Here is a 23,985-nt window from a genome sequence, read left to right as displayed (position 1 = left end):
GTAAGGCCGGATATCCCTGCAGTGAATTGAATGCAGGCTCGTCTTGCATCTCCCAAGACGAAGGGATGTCTGAATCCCCTGTGGAGACCACAGAGAAAGAACTAGTTCACCGCCTCATCGAGACCGGAGGCCTCACATCCTTTGAAAACTCGAGAGGTCCGCGGAGATAAATGCTTCCAAAGGAGACGATGCCTGACTCTTCTTGAAAATGGATAGGAGTCCGAGGATCCTTGTGGCACGTGGAAAGGGACCCTAGGTCTCCCGCCTCACGTGGAGACGCGTCCAAATTCCCATGCCAAGACTCCAGGAGAATCCCGAGGTGTCCCTCGCACCAAGGCAGGAGTCCTGATGTCGCTGAACAAACACGTGTCTGGAAGGGCCCTCCCCGTCGTAACTCGAGAATATACCCCAGGTTCGGGCCGCAACTCGAGAAAAGCCATGAGACTTCCCCCTCGCCGCGAGATGAGGCCCGATTCCCCTGCACTGCGTGCAGAGCAATTCCGTGTTCCACATCAAACGTGAAAGGAGCCTTGATTTCCTTGATGACACTCCAGAGAAAACCCAAGATCACTGTCTCAAGTCTAGAGGGATCCTGAGGTCACTGTAGCAACACGAAAGGGCTCCGTGGACCCCAAATCAACTCGAGATGAGAGCTTAGTCCCTGGCTTCGACTCAAGAGGAATACCAACTTTCCATAAGCACCTCAAGAGGAGGCTTCTCTCAGCTACAGGTATGTGAGAGGGACCCTGAGTTTGTGGCCTCAAGTGGAATGGACACCGAGATGCTCTGACTCGAAGTAAGGCCGGATATCCCTGCAGTGAATTGAATGCAGGCTCGTCTTGCATCTCCCAAGACGAAGGGATGTCTGAATCCCCTGTGGAGACCTCAGAGAAAGACCTATTCCTCCACCTCAAAGCAACCGGAGGCCTCATATCCTTTGAAAACTCGAGAGGTCCTCGGATATCAATACTTCCGAAGGAGTCGATACCTGACTCCTCTTGAAAATGGATAGGAGTCCCAGGATCGCTGTGGCACGTGGAAAGGGACCCTGGGTCTCCCGCCTCACGTGGATACGCGTCCCAATTGCCATTCCAAGACTCGAGGAGAATCCCGAGTTGTCCCTCGCACCTAGGCAGGAGTCCTGACGTCGCTGAACAAACACGTGTCTGGAAGGGCCCTCCCCGTCGTAACTCGAGAATATACCCCAGGTTCCGGCCGCAACTCGAGAAAAACCATGAGACTTCCCCCTCGCCGCGAGATGAGGCCGGATTCCCCTGCACTGGGTGCAGAGCAATTCCGTGTTCCACATCAAACGTGAAAGGAGTCTTGATTTCTTTGATGGCACTCCAGAGAAAACCCAAGTTCACTGTCTCAAGTCTAGAGGGATCCTGAGGTCACTGGAGCAACACGAAAGCGCTCCGTTGACCCCAAATCAACTCGAGATGAGAGCTTAGTCCCTGGCTTCGACTCAAGAGGAATACCAACTTTCCACAAGCACCTCAAGAGGAGGCTTCTCTCAGCTACAGGTATGTGAGAGGGACCCTGAGTTTGTGGCCTCAAGTGGAATGGACACCGAGATGCTCTGACTCGAAGTAAGGCCGCATATCCCTGCAGTGAATTGAATGCAGGCTCGTCTTGCATCTCCCGAGACGAAGGGATGTCTGAATCCCCTGTGGAGACGACAGAGAAAGACCGAGTTCTCCGCATCATCGAGAGCGAAGGCCTCACATCCTTTGAAAACTCGAGAGGTCCGCGAGAACAATGCTTCCAAAGGAGACAATGCCTGACTCCTCTTGAAAATGGATAGGAGTCTCAGGATCCCTGTGGCACGTGGAAAGGGACACTGGGTCTCCCGCCTCACATGGAGACGCATCCCAATTGCCATGCCAAGACTCGAGGAGAATCCCGAGGTGTCCCTCGCACCTAGGCAGGAGTCCTGACGTCTCTGAACAAACACGTGTCTGGAAGGGCCCTCCCCATCGTAACTCGAGAATATACCCCAGGTTCCGACCGCAACTCGAAAAAAAACATGAGACTTCCCCCTCGACGCGAGATGAGCCCCAATTCCCCTGCATTGCGGGCAGAGCCATTCCGTGTTCCACATCAAACGTGAAAGGAGCCTTGATTTCCTTGATGGCACTCCAGAGAAAACCCAAGATCACTGTCTCAAGTCTAGAGGGATCCTGAGGTCACTGGAGCAACACGAAAGGGCTCCGTGGACCCCAAATCAACTCGAGATGAGAGCTTAGTCCCTGGCTTCGACTCAAGAGGAATACCAAGTTTCCACAAGCAACTCAAGAGGAGGCTTTTCTCAGCTACAGGTATGTGAGAGGGCCCCTGAGTTTGTGGCCTAAAGTGGAATGGACACCGAGATGCTCTGACTCGAAGTAAGGCCGATATGACTGCAGTGATTTGAATGCAGGCTCGTCTTGCATCTGCCAAGACGAAGGGATGTCTGAATCCCCTGTGGAGACCACAGAAAAAGACCTAGTCCTCCGCCTCATTGCGACCTGAGGCCTCACATCCTTTGAAAACTCGAGAGGTCCGCGGAGATCAATGCTTCCAAAGGAGACGATGCCTGACTCCTCTTGAAAATGGATAGGAGTCCCAGGATCACTGTGGCACGTGGAAAGGGACCCTGGGTCTACCGCCTCATGTGGAGACGCGTCCCAATTGCCATGCCAAGACTCGAGGAGAATCCCGAGTTGTCCCTCGCACCTAGGCTGGAGTCCTGACGTCGCTGAACAAACACGTGTCTGGAAGGGCCCTCCCCGTCGTAACTCGAGAATATACCTCAGGTTCCGGCTGGAACTCGAGAAAAACCATGAGACTTCCCCCTCGCCGCGATATGAGGCCCGATTCCCCTGCACTGCGTGCAGAGCAATTCCGTGTTCCACATGAAAAGTGAAAGGAGCCTTGATTTCCTTAATGGCACTCCAGAGAAAACCCAAGATCACTGTCTCAAGTCTAGAGGGATCCTGAGGTCACTGGAGCAACACGAAAGGGTTCCGTGGACCCCAAATCAACTCGAGATGAGAGCTTAGTCCTTGGCTTCGACTCAAGAGGAATACCAACTTTCCACAAGCACCTCAAGAGGAGGCTTCTCTCAGCTACAGGTATGTGAGAGGGACCCTGAGTTTGTGGCCTCAAGTGGAATGGACACCGAGATGCTCTGACTCGAAGTAAGGCTGGATATCCCTGCAGTGAATTGAATGCAGGCTCGTCTTGCATCTCCCAAGACGAAGGGATGTCTGAGTTCCCTGTGCAGACCACAGAGAAAGATCTAGTCCTCCGCCTCATCGCGACCGGAGGCCGCACATCCTTTGAAAACTCGAGAGGTCCGCGGAGATCAATGCTTCCAAAGGAGACGATGCCTGACTCCTCTTGAAAATGGATAGGATTCCCAGGATCCCTGTGGCACGTGGAAAGGGACCCTCGGTCTTCCACTTCACGTGGAGACGCGTCCCAATTGCCATGCCAAGACTCGAGGAGAATCCCGAGGTGTCCCTCGCACCTAGGCAGGAGTCCTGACGTCGCTGAACAAACACGTGTCTGGAAGGGCCTTCCCTGTCATAACTCGAGAATATACCCCAGGTTCCGGCCGCAACTCGAGAAAAACCATGAGACTTCCCCCTCGCCGCGAGATCAGGCCCGATTCCCCTGCACTGCGTGCAGAGCAATTCCGTGTTCCACATCAAACGTGAAAGGAGCCTTGATTTCCATGATGGCACTCCAGAGAAAACCCAAAGTCACTGTCTCAAGTCTAGAGGGATCCTGAGGCCACTGGAGCAACACGAAAGGGCTCCGTGGAACCCAAATCAACTCGAGATGAGAGCTTAGTCCCTGGCTTCGACTTAAGAGGAAAACCAACTTTCCAAAAGCACCTCAAGTGGAGGCTTCTCTCAGCTACAGGTATGTGAGAGGGACCCTGAGTTTGCGGCCTCAAGTTGAATAGACACCGAGATGCTCTGACTCGAAGTAAGGCCGGATATCCCAGCAGTGAATTGAATGCAGGCTCGTCTTGCATCTCCCAAGACGAAGGGTTGTCTGAATTCCCTGTGGAGACCGCAGAGAAAGACCTAGTCCTCTGCCTCAACGCGACGGCAGACCTCACATCCTTTGAAAACTCAAGGGGTCCGCGGAGATCAATGCTTCCAAAGGAGACAATGCCTGACTCCTCTTGAAAATGGATAGGATTCCCAGGATCCCTGTGGCACGTGGAAAGGGACCATGGGTCTCCCGCCTCACGTGGAGACGCGTCCCAATTGCCATGCCAAGACTCGAGGAGAATCCCGAGGTGTCCCTCGCACCTAGGCAGGAGTCCTGACGTCGCTGAACAAACACGTGTCTGGAAGGACCCTCCCCGTCGTAACTCGAGAATATACCCCAGGTTCCGGCGCAACTCGAGAAAAACAATGAGACTTCCCCCTCGCCGCGAGATGAGGCCCGATTCCCCTGCATTGAGTGCAGAGCAATTCCGTATTCCACATCAAACTTGAAAGGAGCCTTGATTTCCTTGATGCCACTCCAGAGAAAACCCAAGATCACTGTCTCAAGTCTAGAGGGATCCTGAGGTCACTGGAGCAACACGAAAGGGCTCCGTGGACCCCAAATCAACTCGAGATGAGAGCTTAGTCCCTGGCTTCGACTCAAGAGGAATACCAAGTTTCCACAAGCACCTCAAGAGGCGGCTTCTCTCAGCTATGTGTATGTGAGAGATACCCTGAGTTTGTGGCCTCAAGTGGAATGGACACCGAGATGCTCTGACTCGAATTAAGGCCGGATATCGCTGCAGTGAATTGAATGCAAGCTCGCCTTGCATCTCCCAAGACGAAGGGATGTCTGAATCCCCTGTGGAGACAACAGAGAAAGACCTAGTTCTCCGCCTCATCACGACCGGAGGCCTCACATCCTTTGAAAACTCGAGAGGTCCGCGGAGATCAATGCTTCCAAAAGAGACGATGCCTGACTCTTCTTGAAAATGGACAGGAGTCCCAGGATCCCTGTGGCACGTGGAAAGGGACCCTGGGTCTCCCGCCTCACGTGGAGACGCGTCCCAATTGCCATGCCAAGACTCGAGGAGAATCCCGAGGTGTCTCTCGCACCTAGGCAGGAGTCCTGACGTCGCTGAACAAACATGTCTGGAAGGGCCCTCCCCGTCGTAACTCGAGAATATACCCCAGGTTCCGGCCGCAACTCGAGAAAAACCACGAGATTTCCCCCTCGCCGCGAGTTGAGGCCCGATTCCCCTGCACTGCGAGCAGAGCAATTCCGTTTTCCACATTAAACGTTAAAGGAGCCTTGATTTCCTTGATGGCACTCCAGAGAAAACCCAAGTTCACTGTCTCAAGTCTAGAGGGATCCTGAGGTCACTGGAGCAACACGAAAGGGCTCTGTGGACCACAATCAACTCGAGATGAGAGCTTAGTCCCTGGCTTCCACTCAAGAGGAATACCAACTTTCCACAAGCACCTCAAGAGGAAGCTTCTCTCAGCTACAGGTATGTGAGAGGGACCCTGAGTTTGTGGCCTCAAGTTCAATGGACACCGAGATGCTCTGACTCGAAGTAAGGCCGGATATCCCTGCAGTGAATTGAATGCAGGCTCGTCTTGCATCTCCCAAGACGAAGGGTTGTCTGAATCCCCTGTGGAGACCACAGAGAAAGACCTCGTTCTCCGCCTCATCGACATCAGAGGCCTCACATCCTTTGAAAACTCGAGAGGTCGGCGGAGATCAATGCTTCCAAAGGAGAAGATGCCTGACTCTTCTTGAAAATGGATAGGAGTCCCAGGATCCCTGTGGCACGTGGAAAGGGACCCTGGGTCTCCCGCCTCACGTGGAGACGCGTCCCAATTGCCATGCCAAGACTCCAGGAGAATCCCGAGGTGTCCCTCGCACCTAGGCAGGAGTCCTGACGTCGCTGAACAAAACACGTGTCTGGAAGAGCCCTCCCCGTCGTAACTCGAGAATATAACCCACGTTCCGGCTACAACTCGAGAAAAACCATGAGACTTCCCCCTCGCCGCTGGATGAGGCCCGATTCCCCTGCACTGCGTGCAGAACAATTCCGTGTTCCACATCAAACGTGAAAGGAGCCTTGATTTCCTTGATGGCACTCCAGAGAAAACCCAAGATCACTGTCTCAAGTCTAGAGGGATCCTGAGGTCACTGGAGCAACACGAAAGGGCTCCGTGGACCCCAAATCAACTCGAGATGAGAGCTTAGTCCCTGGATTCGACTCAAGAGGAACACAAACTTTCCACAAGCACCACAAGAGGAGAACTCTCTCAGCTACATGTATGTGAGAGGGCCCCTGAGTTTGTGGCCTCAAGTGGAATGGACACCGAGATTCTCTGACTCGAAGTAAGGCCGGATATCCCTGCAGTGAATTGAATGCAGGCTCGTCTTGCCTCTCCCAAGACGAAGGGATGTCTGAATCACCTGTGGAGACCACAGAGAAAGACCAAGTCCTCCGCCTCAACGCGACAGGAGGCCTCACATCCTTTGGAAACTCGAGAGGTCCGCAGAGATCAATGCTACCAAAGGAGCCGATGCCTGACTCCTCTTGAAAATGGATAGGAGTCCCAGGATCCCTGTGGCACGTGGAAATGGACCCTGGGTCTCCCGCCTCACGTGGAGACGCGTCCCAATTTCCATGCCAAGACTCGAGGAGAATCCCGAGGTGTCCCTCGCACCTAGGAAGGAGTGCTGACGTCGCTGAACAAACACGTGTCTGGAACGCCCTCCCCGTCGTAACTCGAGAATATACCCCAGCTTCCGGCCGCAACTCGAGAAAAACCATGAAACTTCCCCCTCGCCGCGAGATGAGGCCCGATTCCCCTGCACTGCTTGCAGAGCAATTCCGTGTCCGACATCAAACGTGAAAGGAGCCTTGATTTCCTTGATGGCACTCCAGAGAAAAACCAAGATCACTGTCTCAAGTCTAGAGGGATCCTAAGGTCACTGGAGCAACGCGAAAGGGCTCCGTGGACCCCAAATCAACTCGAGATGAGAGCTTAGTCCCTGGCTTCGACTCAAGAGGAATACCAACTTTACAGAAGCCCCTCAAGAGGAGGCTACTCTCACCTAATGGTATGTGAGAGGGACCCTGAGTTTGTCGCCTCAAGTGGAATGGACACCGAGATGCTCTGACTCGAAGTAAGGCCGGATATCCCTGCAGTGAATTGAATGCAGGCTCGTCTTGCATCTCCCAAGACGAAGGGATGTCTGAATCCCCTGTGGAGAGCACAGAGAAAGACCTAGTCCTCCGCCTCATCGCGACCGGAGGCCTCACATCCTTTGAAAACTCGAAAGGTCCGCGGAGATCAATGCTTCCAAAGGAGAGGATGCCTGACTCCTCTTGAAAAAGGATAGGAGTCCCAGGATCCCTGTGGCACGTGGAAAGGGACCCTGGGTCTCCCGCCTCACGTGGAGATTTGTCCCAATTGCCATGGAAGACTCGAGGAGAATCCCGAGGTGTCCCTAGCACCTAGGTAGGAGTCCTGACGTCACTGAACAAACACGTGTCTGGAAAGGCCCTACCCGTCGTAACTCGAGAATATATCCCAGGTTCCGGCCGCAACTCGAGAAACACCATGAGACTTCCCCCTCGCCGCTGGATGAGGCCCGATTCCCCTGCACTTTGTGCAGAGCAATTCCGTGTTCCACATCAAACGTGAAAGGAGCCTTGATTTCCTTGATGGCACTCCAGAGAAAACCCAAGATCACTGTCTCAAGTCTAGAGGGATCCTGAGGTCACTGGAGCAACACGAAAGGGCTCCGTGGACCCCAAATCAACTCGAGATGAGAGCTTAGTCCCTGGCTTTGACTCAAGAGGAATACAAACTTTCCACAAGCACCTCAAGAGGAGGCTTCTCTCAGCTACAGGTATGTGAGAGGGACCCTGAGTTTGTGGCCTCAAGTGGAATGGACACCGAGATGCTCTGACTCGAAGTAAGGCCGGTTATCCCTGCAGCGAATTGAATGCAGGCTCGTCTTGCATCTCCCAAGACGAAGGGATGTCTGAATCCCCTGTGGAGACCACAGAGAAAGACCTAGTCCTCTGCCTCATCGCGACCGGAGGCCTCACATCCTTTGAAAACTCGAGAGGTCCGCGGAGATCAATGCTTCCAAAGGAGACGATGCCTGACTCCTCTTGAAAATGGATAGGAGTCCCAGGATCCCTGTGGCACGTGGAAAGGGACACTGGGTCTACCGCCTCACGTGGAGACGCGCCCCAATTACCATGCCAAGACTCGAGGAGAATCCTGAGGTGTCCCTCGCACCTAGGCCGGAGTCCTGACGTCGCTGAACAAACAAGTGTCTGGAAGGGCCCTCCCCGTCGTAACTCGAGAATATACCCCAGGTTCCGGCCGCAACTCGAGAAAAACCATGAGACTTCCCCATCGACGCGAGATGAGGCCCGATTCCCCTGCCCTGCGTGCAGAGCAATTCCGTTTCCACATCAAAAATGAAAGGAGCCGTGATTTCCTTGATGACACTCCAGAGAAAACCCAAGATCACTGTCTCAAGTCTAGAGGGATCCTGAGGTCACTGGAGCAACACGAAAGGGCTCCGTGGACCCCAAATCAACTCGAGATGAGAGCTTATTCCCTGCCTTCAAATCGAGAGGAATACCAACTTTCCACAAGCACCTCAAGAGGAGGCTACTCTCAGCTAATGGTATGTGAGAGGGACCCTGACTTTGTGGCCTCAAGTGGAATGGACACCGAGATGCTCTGAGTCGAAGTAAGGCCAGATATCCCTGCAGTGAATTGAATGCAGGCTCGTCTTGCATCTCCCAAGACGAAGGGATGTCTGAATCCCCTGTGGAGAGCACAGAGAAAGACCTAGTTCTCCGCCTCAACGCGACCGGAGGCCTCACATCCTTTGAAAACTCGAGCGGTCCGCGGAGATCAATGCTTCCAAAGGAGACGATGCCTGACTCCTCTTGAAAATGGATAGGAGTCCCAGGATCCGTGTGGCACGTGGAAAGGGATCCTGGGTCTCCCGACTTACGTGGAGACGCGTCCCAATTGCCATGCCAAGACTCGAGGAGAATCCCGAGGTGTCCCTCGCACCTAGGCAGGAGTCCTGACGTCACTGAACAAACACGTGTCTGGAAGGGCCCTCCCGGTCGTAACTCGAGAATATACCGCAGGTTCCGGCCGCAACTCGATAAAAACCATGAGACTTCCCCCTCGCCGCTGGATGAGGCCCGATTCCCCTGCACTGCGTGCAGAACAATTCCGTGTTCCACATCAAACGTGAAAGGAGCCTTGATTTCCTTGATGGCACTCCAGAGAAAACCCAAGATCACTGTCTCAAGTCTAGAGGGATCCTGAGGTCACTGGAGCAACACGAAAGGGCTCCGTGGACCCCAAATCAACTCGAGATGAGAGCTTAGTCCCTGGATTCGACTCAAGAGGAACACAAACTTTCCACAAGCACCACAAGAGGAGAACTCTCTCAGCTACAGGTATGTGAGAGGGCCCCTGAGTTTGTGGCCTCAAGTGGAATGGACACCGAGATTCTCTGACTCGAAGTAAGGCCGGATATCCCTGCAGTGAATTGAATGCAGGCTCGTCTTGCCTCTCCCAAGACGAAGGGATGTCTGAATCACCTGTGGAGACCACAGAGAAAGACCAAGTCCTCCGCCTCAACGCGACAGGAGGCCTCACATCCTTTGGAAACTCGAGAGGTCCGCAGAGATCAATGCTACCAAAGGAGCCGATGCCTGACTCCTCTTGAAAATGGATAGGAGTCCCAGGATCCCTGTGGCACGTGGAAATGGACCCTGGGTCTCCCGCCTCACGTGGAGACGCGTCCCAATTTCCATGCCAAGACTCGAGGAGAATCCCGAGGTGTCCCTCGCACCTAGGAAGGAGTGCTGACGTCGCTGAACAAACACGTGTCTGGAACGCCCTCCCCGTCGTAACTCGAGAATATACCCCAGCTTCCGGCCGCAACTCGAGAAAAACCATGAAACTTCCCCCTCGCCGAGAGATGAGGCCCGATTCCCCTGCACTGCTTGCAGAGCAATTCCGTGTCCGACATCAAACGTGAAAGGAGCCTTGATTTCCTTGATGGCACTCCAGAGAAAACCCAAGATCACTGTCTCAAGTCTAGAGGGATCCTAAGGTCACTGGAGGAACGCGAAAGGGCTCCGTGGACCCCAAATCAACTCGAGATGAGAGCTTAGTCCCTGGCTTCGACTCAAGAGGAATACCAACTTTACAGAAGCCCCTCAAGAGGAGGCTACTCTCACCTAATGGTATGTGAGAGGGACCCTGAGTTTGTCGCCTCAAGTGGAATGGACACCGAGATGCTCTGACTCGAAGTAAGGCCGGATATCCCTGCAGTGAATTGAATGCAGGCTCGTCTTGCATCTCCCAAGACGAAGGGATGTCTGAATCCCCTGTGGAGACCACAGAGAAAGACCTAGTCCTCCGCCTCATCGCGACCGGAGGCCTCACATCCTTTGAAAACTCGAAAGGTCCGCGGAGATCAATGCTTCCAAAGGAGAGGATGCCTGACTCCTCTTGAAAAAGGATAGGAGTCCCAGGATCCCTGTGGCACGCGGAAAGGGACCCTGGGTCTCCCGCCTCACGTGGATACGCGTCCCAATTGCCATGCCAAGACTCGAGGAGAATCCCGAGGTGTCCCTCGCCCCTAGGCAGGAGTCCTGACGTCGCTGAACAAACAGGTGTCTGGAAGCGCCCTCCCCGTCGTAACTCGAGAATATACCCCAGGATCCGGCCGCAACTCGAGAAACACCATGAGACTTCCCCCTCGCCGCTGGATGAGGCCTGATTCCCCTGCACTGCGTGCAGAGCAATTCCGTGTTCCACATCAAACGTGAAAGGAGCCTTGATTTCCTTGATGGCACTCCAGAGAAAACCCAAGATCACTGTCTCAAGTCTAGAGGGATCCTGAGGTCACTGGAGCAACATGAAAGGGCTCCGTGGACCCCAAATCAACTCGAGATGAGAGCTTAGTCCCTGGCTTTGACTCAAGAGGAATACCAACTTTCCGCAAGCACCTCAAGAGGAGGCTTCTCTCAGCTACAGGTATGTGAGAGGGACCCTGAGTTTGTGGCCTCAAGTGGAATGGACACCGAGATGCTCTGACTCGAAGTAAGGCCGGATATCCCTGCAGTGAATTGAATGCAGGCTCGTCTTTCATCTCCCAAGACGAAGGGTTGTCTGAATCCCCTGTGGAGACCACAGAGAAAGACCTAGTTCTCCGCCTCAACGCGACCGGAGGCCTCACATCCTTTGAAAACTAGAGAGGACCGCGGAGATCAATGCTTCCAAAGGAGACGATGCCTGACTCCTCTTGAAAATGGATAGGAGTCCCAGGATCCCTGTGGCACGTGGAAAGGGACCCTGGGTCTCCCGCCTCACGTGGAGATTTGTCCCAATTGCCATGGAAGACTCGAGGAGAATCCCGAGGTGTCCCTAGCACCTAGGTAGGAGTCCTGACGTCACTGAACAAACACGTGTCTGGAAAGGCCCTACCCGTCGTAACTCGAGAATATACCCCAGGTTCCGGCCGCAACTCGAGAAACACCATGAGACTTCCCCCTCGCCGCTGGATGAGGCCCGATTCCCCTGCACTTTGTGCAGAGCAATTCCGTGTTCCACATCAAACGTGAAAGGAGCCTTGATTTCCTTGATGGCACTCCAGAGAAAACCCAAGATCACTGTCTCAAGTCTAGAGGGATCCTGAGGTCACTGGAGCAACACGAAAGGGCTCCGTGGACCCCAAATCAACTCGAGATGAGAGCTTAGTCCCTGGCTTTGACTCAAGAGGAATACAAACTTTCCACAAGCACCTCAAGAGGAGGCTTCTCTCAGCTACAGGTATGTGAGAGGGACCCTGAGTTTGTGGCCTCAAGTGGAATGGACACCGAGATGCTCTGACTCGAAGTAAGGCCGGTTATCCCTGCAGCGAATTGAATGCAGGCTCGTCTTGCATCTCCCAAGACGAAGGGATGTCTGAATCCCCTGTGGAGACCACAGAGAAAGACCTAGTCCTCTGCCTCATCGCGACCGGAGGCCTCACATCCTTTGAAAACTCGAGAGGTCCGCGGAGATCAATGCTTCCAAAGGAGACGATGCCTGACTCCTCTTGAAAATGGATAGGAGTCCCAGGATCACTGTGGCACGTGGAAAGGGACACTGGGTCTACCGCCTCACGTGGAGATGCGCCCCAATTACCATGCCAAGACTCGAGGAGAATCCTGAGGTGTCCCACGCACCTAGGCCGGAGTCCTGACGTCGCTGAACAAACAGGTGTCTGGAAGGGCCCTCCCCGTCGTAACTCGAGAATATACCCCAGGTTCCGGCCGCAACTCGAGAAAAACCATGAGACTTCCCCATCGACGCGAGATGAGGCCCGATTCCCCTGCCCTGCGTGCAGAGCAATTCCGTTTCCACATCAAAAATGAAAGGAGCCGTGATTTCCTTGATGACACTCCAGAGAAAACCCAAGATCACTGTCTCAAGTCTAGAGGGATCCTGAGGTCACTGGAGCAACACGAAAGGGCTCCGTGGACCCCAAATCAACTCGAGATGAGAGCTTATTCCCTGCCTTCAAATCGAGAGGAATACCAACTTTCCACAAGCACCTCAAGAGGAGGCTACTCTCAGCTAATGGTATGTGAGAGGGACCCTGACTTTGTGGCCTCAAGTGGAATGGACACCGAGATGCTCTGACTCGAAGTAAGGCCAGATATCCCTGCAGTGAATTGAATGCAGGCTCGTCTTGCATCTCCCAAGACGAAGGGATGTCTGAATCCCCTGTGGAGAGCACAGAGAAAGACCTAGTTCTCCGCCTCAACGCGACCGGAGGCCTCACATCCTTTGAAAACTCGAGCGGTCCGCGGAGATCAATGCTTCCAAAGGAGACGATGCCTGACTCCTCTTGAAAATGGATAGGAGTCCCAGGATCCGGGTGGCACGTGGAAAGGGACCCTGGGTCTCCCGACTTACGTGGAGACGCGTCCCAATTGCCATGCCAAGACTCGAGGAGAATCCCGAGGTGTCCCTCGCACCTAGGCAGGAGTCCTGACGTCACTGAACAAACACGTGTCTGGAAGGGCCCTCCCGGTCGTAACTCGAGAATATACCGCAGGTTCCGGCCGCAACTCGATAAAAACCATGAGACTTCCCCCTCGCCGCTGGATGAGGCCCGATTCCCCTGCACTGCGTGCAGAACAATTCCGTGTTCCACATCAAACGTGAAAGGAGCCTTGATTTCCTTAATGGCACTCTAGAGAAAACCCAAGATCACTGTCTCAAGTCTAGAGGGATCCTGAGGTCACTGGAGCAACACGAAAGGGCTCCGTGGACCCCAAATCAACTCGAGATGAGAGCTTAGTCCCTGGATTCGACTCAAGAGGAACACAAACTTTCCACAAGCACCACAAGAGGAGAACTCTCTCAGCTACAGGTATGTGAGAGGGACCCTGAGTTTGTGGCCTCAAGTGGAATGGACACCGAGATTCTCTGACTCGAAGTAAGGCCGGATATCCCTGCAGTGAATTGAATGCAGGCTCGTCTTGCCTCTCCCAAGACGAAGGGATGTCTGAATCACCTGTGGAGACCACAGAGAAAGACCAAGTCCTCCGCCTCAACGCGACAGGAGGCCTCACATCCTTTGAAAACTAGAGAGGTCCTCGGAGATCAATGCTTCCAAAGGAGACGATGCCTGACTCTTCTTGAAAATGGATAGGAGTCCCAGGATCCCTGTGGCACGTGGAAAGGGACCCGGGGTCTCCCGCCTCACGTGGAGATTTGTCCCAATTGCCATGCCATGACTGGAGGAGAATCCCGAGGTGTGCCTAGCACCTAGGTAGGATTCCTGACGTCACTGAACAAACACATGTCTGGAAGGGCCCTCCCCGTCGAAACTCGAGAATATACCCCAGGTTCCGGCCGCAACTCGAGAAAAACCATGAGATTTCCCCCTCGCATCGAGTTGAGGCCCGATTCCCCTGCACTGAATGCAGAGCAATTCCGTGTTCCACATCAAACGTGAAAGGAGCCTTGATTTCCTTGATGGCACTCCAGAGAAAGCCCAATATCACTGTCTCAAGTCTAGAGGGCTCCTGAGGTCACTGGAGCAACACGAAAGGGCTCCGTGGACCCCAAATCAACTCGAGATGAGAGCTTAGTCCCTGGCTTCGACTCAAGAGGAATACCAACTTTTCACAAGCAGCTCAAGAGGAGGCTTCTCTCAGCTACAGGTAAGTGAGGGGGACCCTGAGTTTGTGGCCTCAAGTGGAATGGACACCGAGATGCTCTGACTCGAAGTAAGGCCGGATATCCCTGCAGTGAATTGAATGAGGCTCGTCTTGCATCTCCCAAGACGAAGGGATGTCTGAATCCCCTGTGGAGACCTCAGAGAAAGTCCGACTTCTCCGCCTCATCGCGACCGGAGGCCTCACATCCTTTGAAAACTCAAGAGGTCCGCGGAGATCAATGCTTCCAAAGGAGACGATGCCTGACTCCTCTTGAAAATGGATAGGAGCCCCAGGATCCCTGTGGCACGTGGAAAGGGACCCTGGGTCTTCCGCCTCACGTGGAGACGCGTCCCAATTGCCATGCCAAGACTCGAGGAGCATCCCGAGGTGTCCCTCGCACCTAGGCAGTAGTCCTGACGTCGCTGAACAAACACGTGTCTGGAAGGGCCCTCCCCATCGTAACTCGAGAATATACCCCAGGTTCCGGCCGCAACTCGAGAAAAACCATGATATTTACCCGTCGCCGCGAGTTGAGGCCCGATTCCCCTGCACTGCGTGCAGAGCAATTCCGTGTTCCACATTAAACGTGAAAGGAGCCTTGATTTCCTTGATGGCACTCCAGAGAAAACCCAAGATCACTGTCTCAACTCTAGAGGGATGTTGATGTCACTGGAGCAACACGAAATTTCCCCTTGGATCCCAAATCAACTCGAGATGAGAGCTTAGTCCCTGGCTTCGACTCAAGAGGAATACCAACTTTCCAAAAGCACCTCAAGAGGAGGCTTCTCTCAGCTACAGGTATGTGAGAGGGACCCTGAGTTTGTGGCCTCAAGTGGAATGGACAGCGAGATGCTCTGACTCTAAGTAAGGCCGGATATCCCTGCAGTGAATTGAATGCAGGCTCGTCTTGCATCTCCCAAGACGAAGGGATGTCTGAATCCACTGTGGAGGCCACAGAGAATGACCTAGTCCTCCGCCTCATCGCCACCGGAGGCCTCACATCCTTTGAAAACTCGAGAGGTCCGTGGAGATCAATGCTTCCAAAGGAGACGATGCCTGACTCCTCTTGAAAATGGATAGGAGTCCCAGGATCACTGTGGCACGTAGAAAGGGACCCTGGGTCTCCCCCCTCACTTGGAGACGCGTTCCAATTGCCATGCCAATACTCGAGGAGAATCCCGAGGTGTCCCTCGCCCCTAGTCAGAAGTCCTGACGTCGCTGAACAAACACGTGTCTGGAAGGGCCCTCCCAGTCATAACTCGAGAATATACCCCAGGTTCCGGCCGCAACTCGAGAAACACCATGAGACTTCCCCCTCGCCCCGAGATGAGGCCCGATTCCCCTGCACTGCGTGCAGAACAATTCCGTGTTCCACATCAAACTTGAAAGGAGCCTTGATTTCTTGATGGCACTCCAGAGAAACCCAAGATCACTGTCTCAAGTCTAGAGGGATCCTGAGGTCACTGGAGCACCACGAAAGGGCTCCGTGGACCCCAAATCAACTCGATATGAGAGCTTAGTCCCTGGCTTCGACTCAAGAGGAATACCAACTTTCCACAAGCACCTCAAGAAGAGGCTTCTCTCAGCTACATGTATGTGAGAGGGACGCTGATTTTGTGGCCTCAAGTGGAATGGACACCGAGATGCTCTGACTCGAAGTAAGGCCGGATATCCCTGCAGTGAATTGAATGCAGGCTCGTCTTGCATCTCCCAAGACGAAGGGATGTCTGAATCCCCTGTGGAGACCACAGAGAAAGACCTAGTCCTCTGCCTCATCGCGTCCGGAGGCCTCACATTCTTTGAAAACTCGAGAGGTCTGCGGAGATCAATGCTTCCAAAGGAGACGATGCCTGACACCCCCGGAAAATGGATAGGAGTCCCAGGATCCCTGTGGCACGTGGAAAGGGACCCTGGGTCTCCCGTCTCACGTGGAGACGCGTCCCAATTGCCATGCCAAGACTCGAGGAGAATCCCGAGGTGTCCCTCGCACCTAGGCAGGAGTCCTGACGTCGCTGAACAAACACATGTCTGGAAAGGCCCTCCCCGTCGTACCTCGAGAATATACCCCAGGTTCCGGCCACAGCTCGAGAAAAACCATGAGACTTCCCCCTCGCCGCGAGATGAGGCCCGATTCCCCTGCACTGCATGCAAAGCAATTCCGTGTTCCTCATCAAACGTGAAAGGAGCCTTGATTTCCTTGATGGCACTCCAGAGAAAACCCAAGATCACTGTCTCAAGTCTAGAGGGATCCTGAGGTCACTGTAGCAACACGAAAGGGCTCCTTGGACCCCAAATCAACTCGAGATGAGAGCTTAATCCCTGGCTTCGACTCCAGAGGAATACCAACTTTTCACAAGCACCTCAAGAGGAGGATTCTCTAAGCAACAGGTATGTGAGAGGGACCCTGAGTTTGTGGCCTCAAGTGGAATGGACACCAAGATGCTCTGACTCGAAGTAAGCCGTATATCCCTGCAGTGATTTGAATGCAGACTCGTCTTGCATCTACCAAGACGAAGGAATGTCTGAATCCCCCGTGGAGACCACAGAGAAAGACCTAGTTCTCCGCCTCATCGCGACTGGAGGCCTGAAATCCTTTGAAATCTCAAGAGGTCCGCCGAGATCAATGCTTACAAAGGAGACGATGCCTGACTCCTCTTGAAAATGGGTAGGAGTCCGAGGATCCCTGTGGGACGTGGAAAGGGACACTGGGTCTCGTGCCTCACGAGGAGACGCGTCCCAATTGCCATGCCAAGACTCGCGGATAATACCGAGGTGTCCCTCGCAGGTAGGCAGAAGTCCTGACGTCGCTGAACAAACACGGGTCTGGAAGGGCCCTCCCCGTCGTAACTCGAGAATATACCCCAGGTTTCGGCCGCAACTCGAGAAACACCATGAGACTTCCCCCTCGCCCGCGAGATTAAGGCCGATTCCCCAGCACTGCTTGCAGACCAATTTCGTGTTCCACATCAAACATGAAAGGAGCCATGATTTCCTTGATGGCACTCCAGAGGAAACCCAAGATCACTGTTTCAAGTCTAGAGGGATCCTGAGGTCACTGCAGCAACACGAAAGGGCTCCGTGGACCCCAAATCAACTCGAGATGAGAGCTTAGTCCCTGGCTTCGACTCAAGAGGAATACCAACTTTCCACAAGCACCTCAAGAGGAGGCTTCTGTCAGCTACAGGTATGTGAGAGGGACCCTTAGTTTGTGGACTCAAGCGGAATGGACACCGAGATGCTCTGACTCGAAGTAAGGCCGGATATCCCTGCAGTGAATTGAATGCAGGCTCGTCTTGCATCTCCCAAGAAGAAGGGGTGTCTGAATCCCCTGTGGAGACCACAGAGAAAGACCTAGTTCTCCGTTTCATCGCGAACGGAGGCCACGCATACTTTGAAAACTCGAGAGGACCGCAGAGATCAATGCTTCCAAAGGAGACGATGCCTGACTCCTCTTGAAAATGGATAGGAGTCCCAGGATCCCTGTGGCACGTGGAAAGGGACCCTGGGTCTCCCCCCTCACGTGGAGACGCGTCCCAATTGCCATGCCAAGACTCGAGGAGAATCCCGAGGTGTCCCTCCCACCTAGGCAGGAGTCCTGACGTCGCTGAACAAACATGTGTTTGGAAGGGCCCTCCCCGTCGTAACTCGAGAATATACCCCAGGTTCCAACCGCAACTCGAGAAAAACCATGAGACTTCTCCCTCGCCGAGAGATGATGCCCGATTCCCCTGCACTGCGTGCAGAGCAATTCCATGATCCTCCTCAAACGTGAAAGGAGCCTTGATTTCCTTGATGGCACTCCAGAGAAAACCCAAGATCAATGTCTCAAGTCTAGAGGGATCCTGAGGACACTGTAGCAACATGAAAGGGCTCCGTGGACCCCAAATCAACTCGAGATGAGAGCTTAGTCCCTGCTTCCACTCAAGAGGAATACCAACTTTCCAGAAACACCTCAAGAGGAGGCTTCTCTCAGCTACAGGTATGTGAGAGGGACCCTGAGTTTGTGGCCTCAAGTGGAATGGACACCGAGGTGCTCTGACTCGAAGTAAGGCTGGATATCCCTGCAGTGAATTGAATGCAGGCTCGTCTTGCATCTCCCAAGACGAAGGGATGTCTGAATCCCCTGTGGAGACCACAGAGAAAGACCTAGTTCTCCGCCTCATCGCGACCGGAGGCCTCACATCCTTTGAAAACTCGAGAGGTCCGCGGAGATAAATGCTTCCAAAGGAGACGATGCCTGACTTTTCTTGAGAATGGATAGGAGTCCCAGGATTCCTGTGGCACGTGGAAAGGGAACCTGGGGCTCCCGCCTCACATAGAGAGGCGTCCCAATTGCCATGCCAAGACTCGAGGAGAATCCCGAGGTGTCCCTCGCACCTAGGCAGGAGTCCTGACGTCGCTGAACAAGCACGTGTCTGGAAGGGCCCTCCCCTTCGTAACTCCAGAATATACCACAGGTTCGGGCCGCAACTCGAGAAAAACCATGAGTCTTCCCCCTCGCCGCGAGATGAGGCCAGATTCCCATGCACTGCGTGCAGAGCAATTCCGTGTTCCACATCAAACATGAAAGGAGCCTTTATTTCCTTGATGGCACTGCAGAGAAAACCCAAGATCACTGTCTCAAGTCTAGAGGGATCCTGAGCTCACTGGAGCAACACAAAAGGGCTCCGTGGACGATAAATCAACTCGAGATGAGAGCTTAGTCCCTGGCTTCGACTCAAGAGGAATACCAACTTTTCATAAGCACCTCAAGAGGAGGCTTCTCTCAGCTAAAGCTATGTGAGAGGGACCCTGAGTTTGTGGCCTCAAGTGGAATGGACACCGAGATGCTCTGACTCGAAGGAAGGCCGGATATCCCTGCAGTGAATTGAATGCAGGCTCGTTGAATTGAATTGCATCTCCCAAGCGAAGGGATGTCTGAATCCAATGTGGAGACCACAGAGAAAGCCTTAGTTCTCCGCCTCATCGCGACCGGAGGTCTCACATCCTTTGAAAATTCGATAGGTCCGCGGAGATCAATGCTTCCAAAGGAGACGATGCCTGACTCCTCTCGAAAATGGATAGGAGTCCCAGGATCCCTGTGGCACGTGGAAAAGGACCCTGGGACTCGCGCCTCACGTGGAGACGCGTCCCAATATCCATGCCAAGACTCGAGGAGAATCCCGAGGTGTCCCTCGCACCTAGGCAGGAGTCCTGACGTCGCTGAACAAACAAATGTCTGGAAGGGCCCTCCCCGTTGTAACTCGAGAATATAGCCCAGGTTCCGGCCGCAACTCGAGAAAAACCATGAGACTTCCCCCTCGAAGTGAGATGAGGCCCGATTCCCCTGCACTGCGTGCAGAGCAGTTCCGTGTTCCACATCAAACGTGAAAGGAGCCTTGATTTCCTTGATGGCACTCCAGAGAAAACCCAAAGTCACTGTCTCAAGTCTAGAGGGATCCTGAGGTCACTGGAGCAACACGAAAGGGCTCCGTGGACCCCAAATCAACTCGACATGAGAGCTCAGTCCCGGGCTTCCACTCAAGAGGAATACCAACTTTCCACAAGCACCTCAAGAGGAGGCATGTCTCAGCTACAGGTATGTGAGACGGACCCTGAGTTTGTGGCCTCAAGTGGAATGGACACCGAGATGCTCTGACTGGAAGTAAGGCCGGATATCCCTGCAGTGAAGTGAATGCAGGCTCGTCTTGCATCTCCCAAGCGAAGGGATGTCTGAATCCCCTGTGGAGATCACAGAGAAAGACCGAGTTCTCCGCCTCATCGCGACCGGAGGCCTCACATCCTTTGAAAACTCGTGAGGTCCGCAGAGATCAATGCTTCTAAAGGAGACGATGCCTGACTCCTCTTGAAAATGGATAGGAGTCCCAGGATCCCTTTGGCACGTGGAAAGGGACCCTGGGTCTCCCGCCTCATGTGGAGAGAGTCCCAATTGCCATGCCAAGACTCAAGGAGAATCCTGAGGAGTCCCTCATACCTAGGCAGGAGTCCTGACGTCGCTGAACAAACACGTGTCTGGAAGGGCCCTCCCCGTCGTAACTCGAGAATATACCATAGGTTCGGGCCGCAACTCGAGAAAAACCATGAGTCTTCCCCCTCGCCGCGAGATGAGGCCAGATTCCCATGCACTGCGTGCAGAGCAATTCCGTGTTCCACATCAAACGTGAAAGGAGCCTTAATTTCCTTGATGGCACTCCAGAGAAAACCCAAGATCACTGTCTCAAGTCTAGAGGGATCCTGAGGTCACTGGAGCAACACAAAAGGGCTCCGTGGACCCCAAATCAACTCGAGATGAGAGCTTAGACGCTGGCTTCTACTCAAGAGGAATACCCACTTTCCACAAGCACCTCAAGAGGAGGCTTCTCTCTGCTACAGGTATGTGAGAGGGACCCTGAGTTTGTGGCCTCAAGTGGAATGGACACCGAGATTCTCTGACTCGAAGTAAGGCCGGATATCCCTGCAGTGAATTGAATGCAGGCTCGTCTTGCATCTCCCAAGACGAAGGGTTGTCTGAATCCCCTGTGGAGACCACAGAGAAAGACCTAGTCCTCCGCCTCAACGCGACCGGAGGCCTCACATCCTTTGAAAACTAGAGAGGTCCACGTAGATCAATGCTTCCAAAGGAGACGATGCCTGACTCCTCTTGAAAATGGATAGGAGTCCCAGGATCCCTGTGGCACGTGGAAAGGGACACTGGCTCTCCCGCCTCACGTGGAGACGCGTCCCAATTGCCATGCCAAGACTCGAGGTGAATCCCGAGGTGTCCCTCCCACCTAGGTAGGAGTCCTGACGTCGCTGAACAAACACGTGTCTGGAAGGGCCCTGCCCGTTGTAACTCGAAAATATACCCCAGGTTCCGGCCGCAACTCGAGAAAAACCATGAGATTTCCCTCTCGCCGCGAGTTGAGGCCCGATTCCCCTGCACTGCATGCAGAGCAATTCCGTGTTCCACATCAAACGTGAAAGGAGCCTTGATTTCCTTGATGGCACTCTAGAGAAAACCCAAGATCACTCTCTCAAGTCTAGAGGGATCCTGAGGTCACTGGAGCAACACGAAATTTCCCCTTTGACCCCAATACAACTCGAGATGAGAGCTTAGTCCCTGGATTCGAACCAAGAGAAATACCAACTTTCCATAAGCACCTCAAGAGGAGGATTCTCTCAGCTACAGGTGTGTGAGAGGGACCCTGAGTTTGTGGCCTCAAGTGGAATGGCCACTGAGATGCTCTGACTCGAAGTAAGTCCGGATATCCCTGCAGTGAATTGAATGCAGGCTCGTCTTGCATCTCCCAAGACGAAGGGATGTCTGAATCCCCTGTGGAGACCTCAGAGAAAGACCTAGTCCTCCGCCTCATCAAGACCGGAGGCCTCACATACTTTGAAAACTCGAGAGGTCTGCGGAGATCAATGCTTCCAAAGGAGACGATGCCTGACTCTTCTTGAAAATGGATAGGAGTCCCACGATCCCTGTGGCACGTTGAAAGGGACCCTGGGTCTCCCGTCTCCCGTGGAGACGCGTCCCAATTGCCATGACAAGACTCGAGGAGAATCCCGAAGTGACCCTCGCACCTAGGCAGGAGTTCGACGTCGCTGAACAAACACGTGTCTGGAAGGGCCCTCCCCGTCGTAACTCGAGAATATACCCCAGGTTCCGGCCGCAACTCGAGAAAAACCATGAGATTTTCCCCTCGCCGCGAGTTGAGGCCCGATTCCCCTGCAGTGAATGCAGAGCAATTCCGTGTTCCACATCAAACGTGAAAGGAGCCTTGATTTCCTTGATGGCACTCCAGAGAAAACCCAAGATCACTGTCTCAAGTCTAGAGGGATCCTGAGGTCACTGGACCAACAGGAAAGGGCTTTGTGGACCCCAAATCAACTCGAGATGAGAGCTTAGACCCTGGCTTAGACTCAAGAGGAATACCAACTTTCCACAAGGACCTCAAGAGGTGGATTCTCTCAGCTACAGGTATATTTGTGGGACCCTGAGTTTGTGGCCTCAAGTGGAATGGACACCGAGATGCTCTGACTCGAAGTAAGGCCGGATATCCCTGCATGAATTGAATGCAGGCTCGTCTTGCATCTCCCAAGACGAAGGGATGTCTGAATCCCCTGTGGAGACCACAGAGAAAGACCTAATTCTCCGCCTCATCGCAACCGGGGGCCTCACATCCTTTGAAAACTCGAGAGGTCCGTGGAGATCAATGCTTCAAAAGGAGACGATGCCTGACTCCTCTTGAAAATGGATAGGTGTCCCAGGATCACTGTGGCACGTGGAAAGGGACCCTGGGTCTCCCGCCTCACGTGGAGACGCGTCCCCATTGCCATGCCAAGACTCGAGGAGAATCCCGAGGTGTCCCTTGCACCTAGCCAGGAGTCCTGACGTCACTGAACAAACACGTGTCTGGAAGGGCCCTCCCCCTGGTAACTCGAGAATATACCCCAGGTTCCGGCCGCAACTCGAGAAAAACCATGAGACTTCCCCCTCGCCGCGAGATGAGGTCTGATTCCCCTGCACTGCGTGCAGAGCAATTCCGTGTTCCACATCAAACGTGAAAGGAGCCTTGATTTCCTTGATGGCACTCCAGAGAAAACCCAAGATCACTGTCTCAAGTCTAGAGGGATCCTGAGGTCACTGGAGCGACACAAAAGGGCTCCGTGGACCCCAAATCAACTCGAGATGAGAGCTTAGACGCTGGCTTCTACTCAAGAGGAATACCCACTTTCCAGAAGCACCTCAAGAGGAGGCTTCTCTCAGCTACAGGTATGTGAGAGGGACCATGAGTTTGTGGCCTCAAGTGGAATGGACACCGAGATGCTCTGACTCGAAGTAAGGCCGGATATCCCTGCAGTGAATTGATTGCAGGCTCGTCTTGCATCTCCCAAGACGAAGGGTTGTCTGAATCCCCTGTGGAGACCACAGAGAAATACCTAGTCCTCCGCCTCAACGCGACCGGAGGCCTCACATCCTTTGAAAACTCGAGAGGTCCGTGGAGATCAATGCTTCCAAAGGAGACGATGCCTGACTCCTCTTGAAAATGGATAGGAGTCCCAGGATCCCTGTGGCACGTGGAAAGGGACACTGGCTTTCCCGGCTCACGTGGAGACGCGTCCCAATTGCCATTCCAAGACTCGAGGTGAATCCCGAGGTGTCCCTCGCACCTAGGTAGGAGTCCTGACGTCGCTGAACAAACACGTGTCTGGAAGGGCCCTGCCCGTCGTAACTCGAAAATATACCCCAGGTTCCGGCCGCAACTCGAGAAAAACCATGAGATTTCCCTCTCGCCGCGAGTTGAGGCCCGATTCCCCTGCACTGCATACAGAGCAATTCCGTGTTCCACATCAAACGTGAAAGGACCCTTGATTTCCTTGATGGCACTCCAGAGAAAACCCAAGATCACTCTCTCAAGTCTAGAGGGATCCTGAGGTCACTGGAGCAACACGAAATTTGCCCTTTGACCCCAAATCAACTCGAGATGAGGGCTTAGTCCCTGGATTCGACTCAAGAGAAATACCAATTTTCCATAAGCACCTCAAGAGGAGGATTCTCTCAGCTACAGGTGTGTGAGAGGGACCCTGAGTTTGTGGCCTCAAGTGGAATGGCCACTGAGATGCTCTGACTCGAAGTAAGGCCGGATAGCCCTGCAGTGAATTGAATGCAGGCTCGTCTTGCATCTCCCAAAACGAAGGGATGTCTGAATCCCCTGTGGAGACCACAGAGAAAGATCTACTCCTCCGCCTCA

Source organism: Dama dama, chromosome 25 (genome assembly GCF_033118175.1).
Source record: "Dama dama isolate Ldn47 chromosome 25, ASM3311817v1, whole genome shotgun sequence".
Taxonomy (NCBI): domain Eukaryota; kingdom Metazoa; phylum Chordata; class Mammalia; order Artiodactyla; family Cervidae; genus Dama; species Dama dama.
Note: the sequence above shows the minus strand (reverse complement) of the source record.